Raw genomic sequence first — 22,689 nt, forward strand, 5'->3', positions numbered from 1 at the left:
TTAGCTCACATCCTTGAAACCAATCGATTGATCGGTACAAATTATAAGGACTGACTCAGAAATCTCAAGTAGTCCTGATATCCGAAAAGATTGGATATGTACTTGATTAGGATGCCCCACCCTTACCAGCTCATCTACGGCAAAGCAAAGGGCTGCTCTGGATAAGTGGATGGATGATGACCTTAGGGTGAAGTGTTATGTGCTGGCTTTCATATCAAATGAGTTGCAGAGCCAGCATGAGCACATGCCCACTATCCATACCATGATCACTCACCTGCAAAAGTTGTATGGTGAGTAGAGCCGAACCACGTACTTCGAATTATCTAAGTGGTTGTTCAATATGAAGATGTACGATGGATAGTCAGTCCATGATCATTGTATGACAATGATCAAGGACCTAGAAGAGCTTGAGAAGCTTGGGCTTAATATGTAGAGGGAATTAAAGGTTGATTTGATCCTCCAATCTCTGGCCAGTTCATTTGGACAGCTTATCGTAAACTACCGTATGAATAAATTGGACTGTAACTTATTCAAATTGGTCAATATACTAGTCACTGCTGAGAGTATGTTGAAAAGTTTCAGGGACTCTGTTCTTACTGTTGAGTGGGTACCTTTCAAGAGAAAATCTCAAAGAAAGAAAAAGAATAAGCCTGCAAAGGAGGAGAAGAAGGAGAGCAAGCTTAAGAAGGACACTCCCAAGAAAGCTATGAAGAAAGAAAAGTATTTCTACTACAACTCCAATAGCCACTGGAGGAAAAACTGTCTATCTTATCTGAAGAGCCTGAAGATAAAAAAAGATGATCAACCTTCTGAAGGTATGCTCATAATAGAATCTAACCTAACGATTTCTTCTACTTCTAATTAGATATTGGACTCGGATTCTGATACTCATATATGTACTTTAATGTAGGATCTAATAGAAAGTAGGAAGTTGAGACAAGATGACATGACCCTTCGGATCGGCAATGGAGCAAAGGTTGCTGTAAAAGCCATTGGAACCTACCCTCTTCAATTACCATCAGGCTTTAGATTAGATTTAAAAGACTATTATTTTATTTTCATAGCTAGTCAAAATTTGATTTCGATTTCTGTACGAGCACAGGATGGATTTATTTTTTAATTTAATAAAGATTTTTGTTCTATTTATTTCTGAAATAAATTGGTTGCATTTGATCTTTTGATTGACAGTCTTTATCACTTACATGTTGATGCTAATGTGAATTTAAATGAGCAAGTAATGAGTGCTGTAGGCCAAAAGAGACTCAGAGATGAATTTAACTATAAGTATTTATGGCACCATAGGCTTGGCCATTTTGGATAAGACAGGATAAATAGACTGAAAAAAGATGAGATCTTTGACTTAATTAAATCTGAATCGATTTCCACCTATGAATCATACCTTTGAGAAAAAATGACTAGATTATCCTTTATGAGATAAGGAGAAAAGGCCACTGAGTTACTAGCTCTGGTACACACCGATGTTTCTGACCCATTTGATGTGCAAATCAGGACTAGTTATAGCTACTTCATTACCTTTACTGATGATCTATCACGGTATGAATATGTATTTTTTGTGAAACATAAGTTTGAAGCTTTTGAAAGGTTCAGAGAATTCAGACAAGAGGTAGAGAAGCAAACAGATAAACCCATCAAAGTTCTATGATTTGATCGAGGAGGAAAATACTTGAGTGTTGAATTTTTGAGATATCTTAAGGAGAATGGTATTATCTCTCAGCAGACTCCTCTCGATACACCACAACTCAATGGGATATCTGAAAGAAGAAATAGGATTCTATTGGATATGGTCCGATCCATGATGAGCTTCTCTTCCATATTTTTTTGGGGACATGCCTTACTTACCATGATGCATATTTTAAATAAGATTTCTTCTAAGTCCATTTCTATACACCATATAAGATATGGCATGGTAAAAAGTCGAGTTTGAGTTATCTTAAGACTTGGGGATGTCCAGTCTATGTTAAAAAATAGAAAGCTGACAAGTTAGAGGATAGATCAGTTATAGCTCAGTTTATAGATTATCCCAAGGAATCTATTGGATACTATTTTTACTTTTCACATGATCACAATGTGATTATGAGTTGCAATGCCATATTTTTAGAAAAATAGTTTATCCAGGATGGTGGTAGTAGGAGGTTAGTTGAGCTCGATGAGAAAGTCTCTGAAGAGCAGTGAGCTATAGATCCTTAAAAATCTATTTATGATGAGTCAATAGTAAATGTTCAACCTCCACCTCGTAGCTCAGGCAGAATCTCCCATCTTTCTAAAAGATATATGTGTATGCTGAAAGAGGATGCAAAGAAAGTGTTCCTTATGGGAGATGGGGGTCATGGTAATGATCCTAGTACTTTTGATGAGGCAATGTCTGACATCAACTCTGAAAAATAGTTAGATGTAATAAAGTCAAAAATTGACTCAATGCATTCAAATCAGGTATGGACATTAGTGGATCCACTAAAGAAAATTATTCCCATTTGATGTAAATAGATCTATAAAAGAAAAATAGATGCTGATGGTAAGGTAGAGACCTATAAGACAAGGCTGGTGTGAAGGGTTATAGCCAGTACGAGCACATTGACTATCAAGAAATTTTTTTATCCGTAGCTATACTGAAGTCCATCCATACTTTGTTTGCTATTGCAGCTTATTATGATTCTAAAATCTGATAAATGGATGTAAAAACTACTTTTCTAAACAGATATCTTAAGGAAGATATCTACATAAAGCAATCTCTGGGTTTCACGTTTGGTGATAGTGATCACTGAGTCTGCAAGCTGTAAAGGTCCATCTATGGACTAAAATAGGCTTCTCAAAGCTGGAATTTTCATTTCAATGATGTGATCAAATTATTTGGTTTCATCAAAAATGAAGAGGAATCTTATGTTTATAAAAAGATCAGTGAAAGCACACTTATCTTTCTCGTAGTGTACGTCGATGACATCCTCCTTATTGAAAATGATATTTTCATGCTGACTTTGGTCAAGGCTTAGTTGTCTAAAGAATTCTCCATGAAAAATCTAGAGAAAGCATCCTACATCCTTGAGATAAAGGCTATAGAGATAGATCTAGAAGGATGCTTGACTTATCACAAAAGCTGTACATAGAAAAGATGCTGAAGCGGCTCAACATGAAAAACTCCAAAAGAGATTTGCTATCTCTTAGGTATGATATTCGACTCTCTAAGATGATGTGTCTTAATACTTCTGAGGAGATCGAGTGCATGAGTAGGATCCCTTATGCTTCGGCGATTGAAAGCCTCATGTACGCTATGCTATGTACTCGACCTGATATTGTCCTTGCTGTGAGTGTCACGAGCAGATATCAGTCAAATCTAGATGAGGAGCACTGGATAGCTGTGAAGAATATTCTTAAGTACTTACGAAGGACTAAAGATTTATTCTTGATCTTTGGAGGAGTATCTGAATCATTGGTTCGGTATGTTAGAAGGGTTCCAAAGTAATCGATCAATGGAGGTAGAATACGCTGTAGATATGTAGGATGCATTCTGTTCCTTTTGTTAGCTGCAGAACTGGATGTCATGCCATCAGATGCCATGACACTATACTGTAAAGATAATGACCATATAGCCCTTTTTAAGGAGCCAAGATCTCACCAGAAATCCAATCATATAGATCAGTGGCATACGCAACTATCTTGATAAGCAAAATATCGAGGTACGAAGAATAGACTCCACAATAATGTGGTAGACCCGCTAACAAAGTAGTTGAGCCAATCCAAAATGAAAGCTCCTCTTGAGAAGATGGGGCTTAGATTAATGGCCAATTGATTTTAGTTCAAGTGAAGATTGTTAGATGTATATCCTAAAACCAATTATTAGCTGACATATTTTGTTCTACGATATAAATTTATACTTAAACTATTGATTTAATCAATAAAGAATAAATTTTTTTTTCTATTCAAGTGTTATGTGTCTTTGAATCATCCTTGAAATTGATGTTATGATACGTATTCTCAAATATTGAGAATTAGAGGTATGTATAATTGATTCTTAAATTGCTTTTAATTTTAAGATAGTCATAGGAATGGTGATTTGTCTAGATAGATCAATGCACTGTTCACTTTTTTCGAGATAGATGAGTCTTTAATCTATGGTGTAGAGATATTGAGCGAAGTACAGATAGTTGTTAGAGAATAACTAGTACTAAACATGACATACGAGAGATCATATAGATTTTATTCGATTGTCAGTGATTATCTCGATGTTGTAGTTGTGTGACTGATTTTTGATCTGTGGTGTCATAGTTGCGCATAGTAAGACTGCTATGGTTCGACTATACATAAATATTAACTCGATTATGAGTTTTTGTAGTGGATGTTGCTTCAGTTGGTTGAGTTGTGCGAGCGATGTGTGCATCTATATAGGATCTATTGATCTTGATAGAGAGGAGTAGTCCTATGAGATTTGAGAAGCTGAATTCATAAGTCTATGCCATAGCAGTGTGATTGATAGAAAAAATTTTTATTTGGTATCACTAATGGACTTGAGCTAATCAATTTATCATATGACTGATGATGAGATTTAACGAATTATCCATAACCTATTATTTAGTCGAAACTCATGATAGAGAGACTGTATCATACATTAACTACACCTAGAGGTTCTATTTCGATTTTGCTGGATTGTCACTATATATTGCTAGATGTCACTGATGAATTATGAGAGCTCAATAAGATCATTTTGGATTATTGATCCTTATCGAGTTAGAGTAGAACTGTTTCGATCTACTGAAAAAGATTTTCAGTGATACCTATGATACTGATCATGGTATGTCTTACTATCAGACAGAATTGAACCTATGAGCTTACACATAAAGGAAGAAGATCTGGATTGATTATAATTGGGCTTATGAAGTACCTATTTATATGATTTGGAGAAATCTTATTGGGTTCATATTAACCTTGCTAACACTTGGATGAACCCAATTTTTTTTGTAGTTGATTTACTTATATGATAAGTTTTAACGAATTCTTGCACTTGATTTAAGACTAATTGAATTTGATTCAATAAGATCCAATGGTTGGATATTTAATTTATGGCTTGAATTAAATCAAGAAAGAATTTTTGATTTTATTCATTAAGAATCTTGAAGAAAATTTATGAAACCATATGGGCTGATTTGAGACTTTTAATTGGATCCCATGTGATGGGATGCCTAGCACTGGGTGTGGACTTGGGTGAGTTTTGGGTGGCACCCCATTTATTTGGTCCCAATATATTATGACTAGAACTTCTAATATGATTAGGAGGAGGGATCCTAATTTGATTAGAACACCCTTAAGTTGTCTATATAAGGACCCTAGCCCTTAGTTCTCATATAAGCTCTCTTCCTCTCACCTTGTCACCACCTATTATTGGGCCCATGCCTCCCCTCCTCTTCCTCTCTTTAGCCCATGCCCTCTCTCTCTCTAGGCATCCTTGCTTGGAGCAAAAAGGGGGTGGGTGGCAACAAAGGGTTGGAGTCAAGTGTTGGCACTAATTAATTTTTTGGTTTTTTTTTTCCTCTCAAGTTAGTTGGGAGTTATTTACAACCACTTTTAGTTGTTATTTTTCTTGATTAGTTGAAGGATCAAAAAAAGTTCTTGATTTTTCAAGAATCAAAAAGGAAAGATCAAAAGGGTTCAAAATTAAAAGCCTCTCCAAGCTTGGTTCAAGCAAACAGGAGTTAAGAGGATCTATTCAAGCCGGCCTGTGGATACCCATGGAGGCAGAATGCTTTACTACTGATTCAGAACCTGTTCAGGCCCCAAATCCAGGGATTGAATCAAATTCAACCCAGTTATAGGTTTGAAGCAAAGAAAAAGCGAATCAGATATGTGAATTGATTATAGACTTTCATTTGTTATTCCTAAAATCAGTTTATGTTAATTTCAGCATATAAACTAGATCCATAGGTGCTTTCACATAATGAATACATGCTTAGATTAAAAATATTTTAATCTAATTTTTTTATTATATTTTAGATTTAAAAAATTTTAAAATTCACATGCACTAGCATCTGTAGAAAATCCAACATCACAGTCCTTACGAGTCAGCTCGAGTTGCCCACGAGTCAACCCAAGTTGCCTACGAGCTGCTTTTGTAGGGATCTTGAAAATATAGTCTTTTATCTTCTTTGAGAGAGTTAGCTCGCACTATTTATGAGTCGAATCGAGCCTATATCAATCTTCTTCTAATATACCAGAGTCAACTCTTCTTCCCAAGGAGTTGACTTCTCTTTGCCAGATTTGTGAAAATCTATTCTTTGAAGTGCTTTGGCTTGGCAACTTGAAAAATTTTTTCTAAGATATTTTTTTCATTGAGAATACTTTAAAAATCCTACATTCACTCTTGAAATATATGATTAGTATCATAATTACTCAATATTTTATTATCATTAAAATCAATCATAGTATCAACAATCTTCTCTTTTTGATGATGATAAAATTTTGAGTATATGCATAAAAAATATAATACATTTCAATTTATTTATTAATATAAATCATGAACTGAATAACTAAGCAATTGTAATCATATATTTCATGAAAGTTTCAAAACATCTTAAATTTGGATTTTAAGCATGATATTCAAGAATACGTACATCCACAATATATACTTATTTTATATGATTATCTCAAGCAAAGCAAATGAGTATTTCAAGCATCTCAAGTAAATATACACTCAAGCAATTTAAGTATATACTTAACACAATATCATCTCCCTATTTTTGACAGCATCAAAAAGTGCAAGAAAAAGTTTTGGACAATATAATAAAATCAACTTAAATTTGAAATACACATTCAATTTTTAGAATTTGATCTGAGTTCTTCCCCTTTTAAATTTAACTTTCAAATTTAGATATTATGATTTTTCTTTTTTTTCTCCCCTTTTTAATTGCATATTCATTTTTTACTATGATTCAAGTTTTCTTTTGAAACATAATTTAATCATCTCTTTTGAATAAAATATGCATAAATAATCTAATTCAATTAAAAATATCAAAAATAACTTTAATAGAAATTTTATAGCATGATTTTTTTTTAAAATTCATTTCTTTCTTTACTTGAAAAGTATCAAATACTAAATTTAGAAATGATATTAATTTTCTTAATTTATCTCAAATAACATCATACCAAGAATGTATCACAGCAAAATATCGTATCAGAGCAAATAAACTTGAAATAAAGTTTTTTTTTCTTTTTTTTGTCAAGAGATAAAGTAATAGAGTACAAAGAAAATTAGATTGTCTAATACTAATTGTAAAAATAATCTACTTTATACCAATTTTTGATGCCAGTTATTTTGAAAAATCAGCTCAAATAGCAAATTTCTTGAGCATTTTTCTTGATATCAATTAGATATTTAAAAAGCAAGTTTTAAATTTAAAGATTTTCTAGAACATAACAAAGTATAAAAATATATTTCAAATATAGCTTAATACCAATAGAACATTCAAAGCAAATTATAAAAAGATTCTTAGTTATTTTTTAAAAGGATCATCTATTTTTTTTCTTAAAAAATACTAAGCAGTTAAGTTCAGAAAAGATATGAATTTTTTTAGTTTATCTCAAACAATATCATATAAAAATATAATGTGCAAAATCAATTTGAGATAAAATATTCTTCTTTTTACCAAAAGATAAATTAATAAAATATAAGATAAATAGTAAGCTATCTGATGTCAATTAATTAAAATTAATTTTTTTTTTAAATATTTAGCTTTAAAGATAAATGATAGCTTTTTTAAAGTATTTTGCTTGATATCAATTTTAAAAGATCCAAGAAGAGTATTTTTCAAATTTATTTTTTGATATTAATCAATCAAAATAAAATATGAATGTTCATCAATAAATTTACTTTTAAGATCAAAAATAATTTTTTGATATCAATTAATTATCAAAAAGAATGATGATATGATCAAAATATGTGAAGTATGAATAGTTTCTCAAAATGAATCAAATGATCAAAATCATAAAAATACTCAAATAAATCCATAGGATAAGTAAAGTACAATTGTTTATCGATGATCTCTCTTTTTAAGATTAATAATAATTTCTCTTATTAAGTTCAAGATAGATTTCTCAAAAATCTAAAGAAGCAAAAATGATAGAAGTGTTAAAAGCATACACAGTATGAATATTTCTCTTTTTACATTCAAAATAATTCCTCCAAAACAAATCACATGAACACAATAACAAGAATTCTCAAAAAAATTATATCACTAAGTCGAGACAACAAAGTATAAAAGTTTATAGATAAATTACTTTTAAGTTCAAAAATGATTTCTCTTCTAATATTCAAAAAATATTTTCTCCTCCTATTTTTCATAGTAAATGCAAGAAAAATTTATTTTTCTCAATTCTCTCCCTATTTTAAATAGTAAAGGCCAAAAGATTCTATGTTTCTTAATTCTTCTCCTTTTTCTTTCAAAACATGCACATTCATTAATCTTAACCAAGCATTCATTTCTATCCTTTTGTTTTGTGAATATAGTAATTATTCAATTAAATAATAATTTCTCTCCATTAGTTTTATAAACAAAGCAATTGCTCAATTGAGCAACTGAACATAAGTAAGGGCATCAGACATATTGTATTTTAAAAAAAGTTATATTTCATTAATTAGTAAAACATGATCACAACAATGATAAAAGCATGAAAACAATAAGCTATATGAGAGCTATATATCAAAAGGTGGATTGCTAGGGTCTTTAAAGATCTAAAATATGAATCCTATAATTCTAAGCAAGGATAGGTCAGGGTAATTCTAAAATGAAGATCCATGCTAGGTATAAAGAGAGAGTGTTTGATGTCTCCAGATGACTATCTTCGAACATCTCTCGTTGCAGTGAAAGTTTGAATCAGCTTGGCAGACTCCTTTCTGACTAGTGCTAGAGCATCGATCAGCTCTCCCTCACCTGTTGTACTTTGAATCTCTGCACGAATAGAAGAAACAATCCTGATGGAAATTCTCTTGATTAGTGCATTCTTATTTAGTAAATCAAATAATCGATTGCAGCTCTTTGGACTAGTAAAAAAATAGCAATGCTCAATTTTTGCTCATTAGTACTCTTCATTAATGCAAACACCCTCTCTATTCTCTGAAACCAGTTCTCTGCCTCTATTGGATCTGTAGTATCTGAAAATTCTATTGCTCCCAATTTTCCAGCCTTTTCAAAAGTTCTTTCTCTATCTGAACTTTGAGATTGAAAATTAGGAGCAAAGGTTACAACAGCAGCGACAGCCTGAGTGATTATACTTATAGTTCCTGTAACCAAGAATGGATGCCTATGTCTATGTTGGAAGTGCTGATGTTGGTGTAATGGATGAAGAATCATGCACATGCTCATGCAACTGTAAATCCTCTACCTCTAACCTCGGGGTAGAAGATGAAGCACAAGATGATGTCCTGTGAGGTTGGCCATCCTTATCAACTTCTCTTGGTCTACCCGACCTCGGCCTTTACCCTACTGGGGCTCATTCTCGACCTCTATTACCTACTGGTGGTTGTTCTCCACCAAGTCCTAATCTTGTCTGTACCATCTTTCTACAAAATATAATTAAGATAATCAAATTTGCTGATCTCAAAAATGATTTTAATGATGGCAAATATTGAAACATAAAAGTATACTATTATCTTTTTTTTTTAAGTTGTCTAGCTGGGTAACAAAATTGAAAATAATTATGCTATGCATATGCCCATTCAATCTACTACCTTTGCTCTGATACCAATAAATATCACATCCCACTCCCTAAACTAGCAAGGGTACAATAATTGAGTAGAGTTTTGCTAGCACTTATGCCGTGGTTCATAAGTTACTAGTAAATACTATTCATCTACCATATCCTGCTATAGTTCAAATCAAACAAAATTCTCAAGTCAACTCAACATAACTCAAAAACAACTTTAAGCTTTTATTCATCATTCCATAACTTAATACATATGGTTTAAAATATAATACTTTAATATTTTTTGGTTTGAATGAATCAAAATATACAACACATCCTAAAATATTCTTCTCACTAGCTAACACGACCAAAATGCTCCTCTCACTAGATGACACGACCAACCTCTTTTAATATGAATTTCGATGAAGATGCTGATGCTTTACTTTTATGCCTGACTAAAATGCTCCAAGTCTACAACAAAAGAAGCTAGGGAGAATAAGTCCTAAGTCCCAGTGAATGAATAATCTATCTACAATGGGGAAACAAAAAATTAGCTTTAATACTTATTATAGCATATAACTAATAATATTGATATACTTCCAAAACTTATTTTTTATATATGCTAAATAAGAATAAAACCATGTAATAAATCATTTTACTGAGATAATACTGCTGGGCTATTGTCGATTATACCACAGGACATCACTCCCATGGGCAATCGATACGTAGCAACTGATACTGCTGAGCCCCATCGGACATGCTGAATTTATGTTGTCTTTCTACTATTTGTGGTGCCGCTATTTTTCTGCTATTTAAAAGGTTGATGCCGTGGCACACCTGATAGGTTGATCACTCCTATTGGTAGCCTTTTTAAATGAAGCTCAATAGATTTTCAAAGGCTGATAAGCTGATTTAAAATATTTTCAAACTAAAATACTATGCTATCCAAATCGGTTATACATACACATACACATTCATATTCTTTAACAACATTTCAAAAAAAAAAAATACTTCCTATTTCCATGCTTGTATATGCATATATAAACTGTAAACTAATCTTTTTTTATAGCAAAATACAATGAAGAAACCATCAAAGTTAGATAGGAAACTACTCACCTCTTGATAGCTACTACACCACCTTGGTGCTTGATTCATCCAAAGCACTCCTTGAGCCTTCTTCTCTCCTATAAAGTTGGTACATACTTATTAATGCAATACTTACATGATACATAAATATGAGAATGCATGCTTTGCTTTTATGCTTATTCTTTAGCCTTTCTAAGTTTTACTTTTATTCTATTCTGTTGTCCTAGTTTAAGATTAGCTAAACCTCAACATAAACTTAAGAATTTTCAATAATTCAACTATATTTTTTTTCATAATTTATCTCAAGTTCAGCTAACACAAATTCCAACCCATTTGCTTAAATATTTTAGATTGGTTTCAGTAAAATTGGCAATAGTAATTCATCCTTCAATTCAATTTTTATTTCTAATTTGATTCACTAAAAAATCAAATCTGATAGTAATTATTTAAGATTCAATTTAAATCTAGTTTACGGATTAAAATCCTTTCTTCATGTGGTTAAATCTACTGCAATCAACACAAGTTTCTTTTTTTTTTCCATCGTTAGCAATTTCAGCAACCTTCTTCTTTCAAATCAAAATCACCTTTTCTAGCTGAATTTCTCTTGATTTTTGATTGAGAATATTACCTCCTCCAGGCCCCCCCCTCTCTCTCTCTCTTCTATTTTAATTAAAGAACTACAACAATGGCAAAGGAGAACCGATGGTTAAGGCTTAGAATTAAATAAATTAAGGGAGCAGCTTACCACTTGTCAAACACAAGAAAACCAGCAATTAATGCATATGCTAGGTACTGCTTTCTTTCTTTATAATATAAAGCTGCTGAGTTATCCCCTTAGAATCTTTTTTAAATCAAAATTTTAAAACATCTGGGATCCACCTGATCTCACTATTTTTCTATAGCTGAGTCGACTCACCTGAGACTGAGTTGACTCATCATAAACTTAGTCAACTCAAATGAAATTAAGTCGACTCCTACATGTCATCACAGACTTTTCGAACCTCAACTTTCTGTTTGGCCACAGGTTAGTCGACTCATTGAGACTGGGTGGCTAACCTAAGACTTAGGTGACTCAATCCCTGTCTGAGTTGGCAAAGTGGCAGAAACTGCTATTGATCATAATGTGTACCACTAAACTGCCACATCCTATATTTATTACCTCAAACATCCTTCAAAATACCAACTCATTCTATGCTCAATAACCACCAAGATTAACTTCAATGTCACTTTATCAATTTAATCTCTTAATCAATTTCTTCTCAAGTGTCAAACAGATTTATGCTTCATTAATACTAATCAATTAGATTCAAACGCTCCAGTATATTATGAATGAAATGCTATACCACATATATAAATAAATGCCAAATGCGAATGCAAGTTTCTTAGGCCACCACATTCTCGATTCGAGATATCACACTCTGTCTGTACTTGTTGTCCAGAGGTAGCAACCTAAGGGGGGGAAGGTGAATTGGGTTCTTCAAAAATTTTAACCAAATTAGACCTTAAGCATATATATGCAATAATTTGGGCTAGTTTAAGTGATTATGAAATGTATACAATAGTGTTGCAGTGGAATTGAAATAACTAAAGTAAGACAACAACACATCACAAAGATAAAAATTTTATAGTGGTTCGGTGCAACCCCACATCTACATCCACTCTCCAAGCTTTTCTTAAAAAATTTACTATAATTAGTCTGATTATAGTGCATTTATTTTTTCAAACTCATAAACAAATCCCATTGATTTTTTGGGATCACCAATCAAAACTTTACCCGATAGTTTTCTGGCTCACTATCAATCCAGTTGATTTTTCAGACTCACTAACTAAAATCTTATAAGTCTAATTCAGACTTGGATGGATCTAATCCCCAAGTTTTTTTCTCCAAAAAATTTATAAAGAAATCAAAATATAAGATACAATTTCAGCATAAAAAATAAAAAATAAAAACTCTTTTGAAGCATGAAGGAGCTGAATGATTGATCTTTTGAAGCTTTGTCTTCTCTTCTTTAAAGTTTGAGAGGATGTGCTAGATGTTGGAGAAGATATCTCTTGAAGGCCCTCTGAAATCAATGCTTAGTTCTCTCTTTTTGATATGCAACGAAGTTCACTCAAATCTTAAATGATTTTTCTTTAAACTCCTTTTTTTTTCTCCTTTTTCAAATATTTCTGTAGCTTAAATACTCTTGGAGATGGCTGGAGAAGGAGTTCTAGCATTGGAAAGGCCAAAATAGTGGTTAGAAGCAAAAACTAACTGTAGAGAAGTACAAAAAAACTAGCCATTGTGTAGTCTCAGGCTATGAGTCGACTCGATTTTTATTTGAGTTGACTAAATTTTTGAGTCGATTTGATTTTTATTTTGATTCAGTTTGATCTTAGACATGCAAAATTTAATTTTTTATCTTACGAATAGAATTGGCTCATCTCAGAAATGAGTCGACTTGTCTGCATACTAGAACTATGGATTCATTTGGTTCATGAAAAAAAATTTTTTTAAAAGTTACTTCTTGGAAACTAACTTTTCACAAAATTATCTTTCAGAAATATAATTTTGACATGTTTGGTTGGCTATGGGAAGTGACTTATTCCATAGTGGCTTATGTTTGGTTGAACATCCATCTTCCTGAAAAAATTTATAACATACCTTAATAAATATAAGACTATATATTTTTGTTCTAAACTATATATAAATAATAATATTATATTTATATTCATATAAATATAATATTAATATATTATAATATTTATATAATAATAATTTATTATATTAATATAATACTAATATATGTATTAATATTATATTTATATAATACTAATATCTTAATATTATTAAAATAGATATAATATAATTAAATATAGTATTATATTAATATGAATATTAATATATATATGCTATATTAACATTAATAAAAATATTAAATTAGTATTAATATATTATAAATATTATATTATTATATTAATATAAATATTAAGATAATATTTATATAAAATTATATTAATACTTATAAAGATAATATTTAAATAGTATTTTTGAGAATTTATATGCTCCTTAATCATATATTTACAAAATTATTATCATCGTTATTATTTTTAATTTATAATAATTGATCTTGTAGCTATGCATAGATTTCTAGTCTAACTAGTTGTTTAAATACAATCATAGTATTTATCTTAAGAAAATCAATCTTTTCATCTTATTTTATATAGTCTTTTCATTTTATTAATCTAATTGCTAAAACCATCCTTAAAGCTGTTGGTTGTTAGCATATTATAACACAAGATATTTACTGATTGATATGCGTACCAGTATGTAAATGATCAAAATACTCTTTGATTGCAAAAGTCCAATATACCAAACTATTACTATTTTATTATTTTGTTCATGTACCAATAGCTATACTAAGATATGTTGGTTTCAAGTTGTTTGTCATTTGGTCCATCTAGGCTGATGAGATAAGAGGTAAATATAAACATTCTAGATAAAAAATTCACTAACACCAACCAAATTATAATATTTGAAACAAAAGTCCAAGAGACATCAAGTCTATAATAATCTGCTACATCCACATACCAATGCTACTTTCAAATATGGCTATGAGTTTTTGGTAAAACTTGACTGTTTTAGCAAAAACCTATCCATTTCAGTTGAAACAGATCAATTTCGGCCAATAGATCATTTTGCTGCAATAATTATTATCCATATAAATAACCATCTAAATCCATAAAAGTAACCAGCTTGCATTATGTGAAACAAGAAACAAAAATTAGCATCCAAAATATAAACTTATAGTTGATCCAAAAGCAGTGTTTACATACACTATTATCAATAAGGCCTACACCAAAAAGGTACCCAATATATAATATTCAAAACGGATACACAAGGCCCACAATAACTAAGCTACATTCCACTTTGAAAGTCAGGCAACCAAAAGGTTAGAACATATGCCTGTCTATAATCCTCTAGAAGACTAAAAAAGTAATCAGTCTCCAGTGGATCCATGGCAATTTTTTTACCCACCCTAAGAATCTCAGCTTGAGAAAATCCTGTACCTTCATCATCTCGGATACCACTATCATTCTTCTATCTACAGCCTAGATCATATTTAAATATGAAGCCAATTTGCCAATATGGTCTCGAGCAGTTGCATCAAGTTTCTTACTTTAGTCATCTCACATATAAGCTCTCTCACTACCTCAATTGTCTCATGCCTAGCTTTCTTAGTTTTGGTTGGCCGACTTGGACCTACAGCTTCAGTATTAGCAGTCATTTGTGGAGTATACATCATAAAACTCTGACTAGCATAATTGCTTTCCTCTTCTTGGCTCTCATTGATAGCTAGTGGTGTGTGGGAAACTATTGCTCCTCAATCTCTATTTTTCAACAGCATCTGCAGGTGCTTCAGCTTCCATTCCAGTAGCACGATCCTTCCAAAGACATTAGTCAAATCCTCAAAATAAAGGAAAGGCTTGTTCCTCATACCGTGAGCATTTGGGTGACCCTGCATTAAAAAAAGAGGGGCAACGTAGTAAGTAAGAAAAGTTTTTCAATAAAATATGAACAACTTTATAATGCCAATTTACCTTAACCCATTCCTTGAAGGTATCCTCCTCACAAGTCACGCACTTGTTGATGTCATCCCTACCCAAATCCACTATAGTTAGGTCCCAACATCTCTACGATAGCATGGTACTACTTCTTCAAAAGTTTGAACTGAGACTCAATATGGGTGTTGCTTTCAATCCACACCCAGAAAGCTTATCTTTCATTAGCCTTTCCAATTGTTGCAAATACCCACTCCTAAAAGTCTCATTGTCAGCCCTCTAACTTTCTTGGGTTACCAACTCAACTAATGACTCAACTAGCTTGGCATCATCTACAGAACCCCATTTTCTTATGCACTTTGTCCTCTTATTTCCTGTTATATTTCTCCTGCTATTGAGGTGCTCATATCTACATTTACAATCTCATATGTTATAATTATATAATCACCATTTACCATATTAGGTTGTATTGCATGAATGAGTATAAAAGAGCTATTAAATAAAGATTTGACATAACACAGGATTATAACATAACACAACAAGTATTATAACATAGCAAGAAAAATATTAAAAAGGGATGATAACATAACATATAATGTTCATACAAAATTTAAGAGCCCTAAATATTAAACGCAACAATGATGACAATTGTTTCTTCAAATTCTATTTTGTTGCCACTCTACAAATATTTGGGTTGTAAGATTAGCCCTGAATGTATTTTAAGATGCAGATGACTCAATATGCTCGATATATACACCATGCTCATATGGAAAACTGCCATGAGATCGCTCCTCTTCATTGTACATAGCCTCAATAGGATCTACAGGCATCTCTCTTCTAATATAGTTGTGCGGTAAGCAATATACAAAATTGATCTTACGCATTGTCTTAATAGGATACCAAGTATGGCTCTTTAAGATTGTCCATCTTTGTTTTAGTAGACTGAAATATCCCTCAATTATATTCCTAGCCTTTGAGTGCCTCATATTATAGAGCTTCTCAGGTGTAGTGGGTTGATGACCTTGTCTCCACTCATTGAGGTGATATCTTTGACTTTTACATAGAGTTAAGAAACCCTCAGGATTTATGTATCCAACATTGCACAAGTAGTAATAACTTATTTATTCAAAAGCAAGCAAAAAAGTAAAATGAGAAAAAATTATCAATCCTAATCATGCAAGAAAAGTATAGTAGTAATAAAGGACTTAAAATTATCTTGTGGGACTTTTAATCTTTTCTATGAGAAATGGCATCCCTGAGGACCCTATTATCATGTGGTGACCCCTTCCATCCAGATAAGATGTAAATAAATTACACATCTTGTGAGCACACACTAAGTACATTTGTAGAAATCTCATTCTTTCTCGATCGATATCTAGGTTTATCTTTCTCTCAAACTCATACTCTAATATGAGTACCATCCAATGCACCTAGACAATTCTATAGTACAAATACAAACATAATAGTGAGTATTTAATGGTTTAATAAATGAAAATAGTGCTTATAAACTATAATATATATTAACTCAGCTTGAACCACCTCCATTTCTTATCTATTGATGTTTCTATGATAGGCTCGGGCTTCTTTAGCAAGTGTGTATAAAGTCTCAAAATAGCATTCTGGATAGCATTAAAAATGCCTACTTACTGTTTCACCCGATCTATGAAAGTACAATTGCATAACTCTATTTTTTAAGTGATGGCTTAGGATATGAAGGAATATCACAACCATTTCTTCCACTTGAACATTTCTATTCTCCTCTAATTTGCCAATCGATTTAAGCATTTCATAAAGTTTTCAAAATACCCTCCTATCCATTCTAAGTTGATTGATACAAACTTAATCACTCTCTATTATTATAAGCCTGAGAGTAGCTATTCTATTCATCACCCTCTCGTCAGGTGTTCTATCAAAAACATCACTATTTCTCTCAAAATTCTAATATTCAACCATGCAAAGGTTTCAAGAACCATGACCTTCATTGGCATTATCATCAACATCATCTCTATGTATATCACCAAAATGCTAATTATCATCTTCTTTTTTTAAGACACAAGTAAACGAGCCATAACTACCATAAGCAAACAACAGACAATCATGGGACAAAAATCAATTAAATAATTTTTAGAAGTGCATTTAGGACAATCATAGGATAAATCAAAATAGTAAATATTTTAAAATATTTTCTAAATATAATTCATTAATAAGTGAGACTCACCATATTAAGGAGCTAAAAGTATATAGCTAAGAAATCTTAATAGCAAATATTTTAGTGATCACAATTTTTATGTTTCTTTAATATAAATTAAAAAAAAAGGCAAACAAACTAGAGCCCTTAAAAGGATCGATGTGACAAACCAGGGCCCTTAAAAACCTTGTTAATAGGAGGAATACGGAGAAATCAGAGACCTTAATAAAGAAGACTGACGTGACAACAGGAGGAATAAATAAAAAAAATCAACTTTCATACTTGAGTTCATGGTGGTTAATGGGGTAAAATATTTTTTTAATTCCAAATATTAATAGAAGTGTATGCATTCATGTGAATTAATAAATAATTATTTAAATAATATTATTAAATTATATAGGTGTTCATATGCATCAAAATGGAAACAAACATTTGTCAGATGCTTTTTAAACTAATCAAACAGATGAGATATGCTACAAAAAAAAAAAAATCAGATAGCAAAATAAAAAATACTTCCACCATATGAACACCAATGGTTCAACTTGAGAGACATGAAATCAAAGGAAAAAAAAAATACTAGGAAAATAGAATAAGAGAGAAGAAGATTTACTTGAGAGCTAGATTGGGTGAAGATGCTAGCCGTCCTCTCTTAAAAACTTCCTAGGATTTTTGCAAGAAGAAGAAAATAAAAACCTTGTTATATATCACTATTCAATTTCATTTTAACCATCTATTCATATATTATAGATTTTTAGCTATTGATCTTATAAAGGCAATTTTAGAAAGACAAGATAGCCATCAATTTTCATCCCATGGGAAGACCCAAAACCCACCTCTCTCGTGGGTTTTCACTTCCTATGAAATATGAGAAGTATCTTCCAATGGGAAGAGCCTTTTCCTATCTCTCTCATCTTAAAACTCCAACCAAATAGGAGGACTTCTCCCTACTTCCCTCGAAATGCTATTCCCCCTCCACTTTTCACGAACCAAATGAGTCCTATGTGCCTATGCCAAAATGTGCCAGAGTCAACTTCTTTACTACATGAGTCGACTCAAAAGTCTGAACTTGGGTTTTCTCATTTGAATCACTTTCAAACATGATCTTTCTTATCCTAAATGCATCTTAAATGATCTTGACTTCTTCCAACTTTATTTTCTTCATAATGAGCCATCCAAACTTGTGAATGTTTCTTTTTTTAAGTGCTTTGGCTTGGCATTTTGAGATGATTTCTTCTAAAGATAATTTTTTCATTGTGAGCATTTGAGAAACCCTACATTCAATCTTGAAACACATGATTAGTAATATTTTTACTCAATATTTTGTGATCATCAAAATTAATCATAGGATCAACAATCTCTTCCTTTCTGATGATAACAAAACTTGGAGTAAATGCTCAATAAAAGATATAATGTGTTTCAATTCATTTTGCTAATATGATCATGAAGTAATGAGATGAACACATATGAACATACACTCTATGAATATTTTAATTTATCCAAAAATTTTAGATTTAATACATTTGATACCAACTTTCATACATACACATATACTCATTCTAAAGTGATCATTTCACACAAACACATAAGCATATCATTCAAATTAAGAGCCTTTCAAGCAAATTAAGCATATACTCATCATCACTCTCCTCTTTCTTGACAATATCAAAAAGCTCAAGAAAAAGATCAAAAATATCATCAAAATCAATTTAAATCAGTTCATCTCTCCTTTAAAAAATAACTTGTTTATTGATTCAAAATATGCTTAAAATATTGCTTCTTTTTCATAAATTAGCTTGAATTCAAATATCAATGGCTCTCCCCTTTTTGAATGAATATTCAAATATCAAATATCAGTTCATCAGAAACTTATTTTGATTCAAAATAAGTTTAAAATATTTTTTTCTTAAAATTAGTTTGAATTCAGAAACCAAAAAGCTCTTATCTTTTTTTTTTTGAATGAATTTGACTCTATAATCAGATTTTCACAAATAAGTAATTACTTTGAGCTTGTAAATGGAATAGAACTTTTTAAAAAATTTGAACAGTAAAATCAAGCATAGCATTTATTCAATATTCATTCTTTTCTTTTCTTAATAAAAATCTATCATTTAAATTCAAAAAAAATATATATCAAAAATATATTGAGCAAATCAATGGCTCTAACATATAGTATTAGAGCAGTTGAGAATTAAGTTTCTAAATTCATTTCTTAAGCAAAAATTATCTTGATACAAATAATTTTATGAAGATTTCTTAAGGTATATCAAAAATTCTATATTATATTAAATTTTAAATATATTTTAAAATTTAAAGTATGTATCAAAATCATTTTTAGAGTAAAAAAATATTTTAAATTTAATTTAACTCTAATTAATTATCAAAAATAATTAGACAATCACATCATGCAAATCAAATTGAATAAGCACATGAAAGCTCAAATTGAGAAAAGCAAAATGCAGTGGTTTGAGAATTTAAGATCAATATTCATTTTCTCAACACAAATTAACCAAAATCTTTAATCAAATCAAGATAAAGCACAAAAAGTATGATCTCTCCCTATTTTTCATAATTATTACTGGATAATTTTTTTTTAAACTTTTTTTCTCCTTTTCTTTCAAATTAGGCACATTTAACAAGAGTTTAATCTTTAAAATTAGATTTTTTAATTTTTTTAATATTTTCTCCTCCTTACTTTTGCAAACAAACTATTTTTTAAATTTGTTTATGTAGAGTATTTTCAAATTGAGCTTGATACCAATTAATTGTTGAAAGATCAATCTAACTAAAGTATCAAGAACACAAATATTCATCAATAAATTATCTTTTAGAGATAAATAGTGATTTTTAAAAATAAGTCAATAGAGCAAATAGATCAGATAAGCAAAGTATAAATGATCATCAATAATTTTTATTTTTATTGAGTTTTAAAATAATTTTTTTTAATATTTCAATAATATTTTCTTCTTCCATTTTTTACAATAAATGCTAGAAAATTTATTTTCTCTTGATTCTTCCCTTTCTCTTTCAAATTGTGCATATTCATTTTAGAGTGTTTTACTCCCCCTTAATTTTATAAACAATACATAATTTCAATCAAATAGATATACATAAATATAAGTATCATTAAATATACTCAATTAAAAAAAATAAGTTTTTATAGATTTATCAAAATATAATTACAATACATCAGTATATTCAAAATGCATAAGAGCTATCTATATTAAAAGATGGATTGCTAGGGATACTAATGCACTAAAAAAGAATCCTAGCATCATAAGTTGACTACCTAGATCCAAGAATCGAATCCTCAATATAAAAAAAAATAGTCCAAAAAGTTTTGATTCAAGAATGATGACTCAAATTGAAGAGGGATCAATAGATAATCAAATCAATATTCAAGAGAGACATTCAAATTGATTTGGAGATCAAGAATCAATCATTGGGAGAGATGATAATCAGTCAAATCAAACGAGATCAAGTAGAAACTAGATGATGGCTCTAAGGATTAGGTTTAACTAGGAGATTTTCAACTATTTAAGATTCAAACTAAAATCCAATGCAAATCATCAAGCATTAATCACATGATCTTTTATGAACAGAATTTCTTATCTTCAAATGCTTAATTCATGTAATTTTTAAGAGAATTTCAATAATTAAGCATTTTATGAGAAAATATCAAAATTTAGTTCAATTTATCATTTTTGCAATCAAATAGATCCATGTACAATCATGCTTGTTTCAATTTAAGTATTCAAGAAATAAAGTGATATGGGGAAGCTAAAAGTTATGCTAAATTTAAAAATAATTTAAGCTCATATCAATTTAAGTATGATCGATGTATAGAGGAGAGCAAGTTAATTTATGAATTTTGTATAAGATCTATATATTTAACATTTAGATCACAATCATTGTAAGTATTAATAAATCATCAAAATCAACTAATTAATCAGCATATATTCAGCAAATAATATAGTATGATATGAGAAAAGTTTAGCTTTTACTAAACAACATCACCCATCTAATTTCATTTTCAAGATATCCATCCATAAAAAATTTTTCTTTTCATTCCATTGGATCCTTGATACATCTGTAAAATCATTTACTAAACTTTGATACCCAAACCATCTTGGGTCATGGGGGTTAGAGCATATAGTTTCTTTTGGAATCCAAATTTGTTTGATTAAAGTTTAGCCAATTCTTTTAATATCATATTCAGAAATTTTGTGGCTAATTTTGTTACATTTTAAGCAAACCATAGAATGATTTTTAGATGAAGCTCTTGTAAACATATTTCTTACAAAATTCCATCTTCTTAATGGATTGTAATTAATTCCAGCTTTATTAAAAGTAGCCTTTTGATTATTCAAAATTGCTTGAAACTTTTGAGATCCAATTGCAAATTTTTTAAGCATAGACTTCAAGTTTTCAATCTCTTTTCTTAATTTCACATTATCGTTCAAAAGAGATTTCTTTTCTTTTAGTAATTTTTTTTTCAACGTAAAGTTTTGATTTTTTAATTTTTATTTAGCTTATCATTTTCTTTAACTAAAGATTTTTAGAATTAAGAAGTACTTCTTTATCTTTAGTCAAAGTATTCTTTTCTTTCAACAAATCTTTTTTTTTCAATTAATAATTTGCTCTTTTCATTAGTCAAAAGAAGATTTGATTTCTTCAATTCTTTATTTTTCAGTCCTACCTTTTTGAATTCATCCATTAAGCCATTAAAGCATCAAAAATTTATCAAATATAAATTGAGAAAATTTTTAAATTTATCTCATCCTCAATGCTATGAGGCAAAGATTTGCCACCTTCTCTTCCTCATCTGAGCTTGAAGTATCACTATCTTCTCAAATACCTAGTATTGCTCTTTTCTTGGTTCTTTTGGGATACTTTTTGAGTAAAGGATAATTCGGCTTGTAGTATCCCTCTTGTTGCAATTGGAGTATGTGACACTCTTCTTTTTTTTTTAATTCATTTTATTTCTTCTTCATATTCTCTTTATGAGGAACTTCTTAATTTTCTTATGAGTGATGCCATATCCTCATCATCTTCACTCTGTTCTTCATCTTTTCTTCCTCCGACTTATCACTTTCCTCATAATATGCAGTAGAATTGAAGGCAATGATCTTTTTCTTCATTGGCTCTTCTTCTTCCTCCTTTTGGGCCTTGTTCAAATCATGAGTTATGAG

At 30.5% G+C, this 22,689-nt stretch overlaps 2 pseudogenes; both read right to left on the reverse strand.

Moving 5' to 3' along the window:
• Positions 1 to 14,668: 14,668 nt before the first annotated feature.
• LOC140859162 (uncharacterized) lies at positions 14,669 to 15,719 on the reverse strand (annotated as a pseudogene).
• Positions 15,720 to 15,968: 249 nt separating this feature from the next.
• Positions 15,969 to 17,199, reverse strand: LOC140859127 (uncharacterized; annotated as a pseudogene).
• Between the last annotated feature and the right edge of the window lie 5,490 nt (positions 17,200 to 22,689).

This window comes from Elaeis guineensis, chromosome 7 (genome assembly GCF_000442705.2).
Source record: "Elaeis guineensis isolate ETL-2024a chromosome 7, EG11, whole genome shotgun sequence".
Lineage (NCBI taxonomy): Eukaryota > Viridiplantae > Streptophyta > Magnoliopsida > Arecales > Arecaceae > Elaeis > Elaeis guineensis.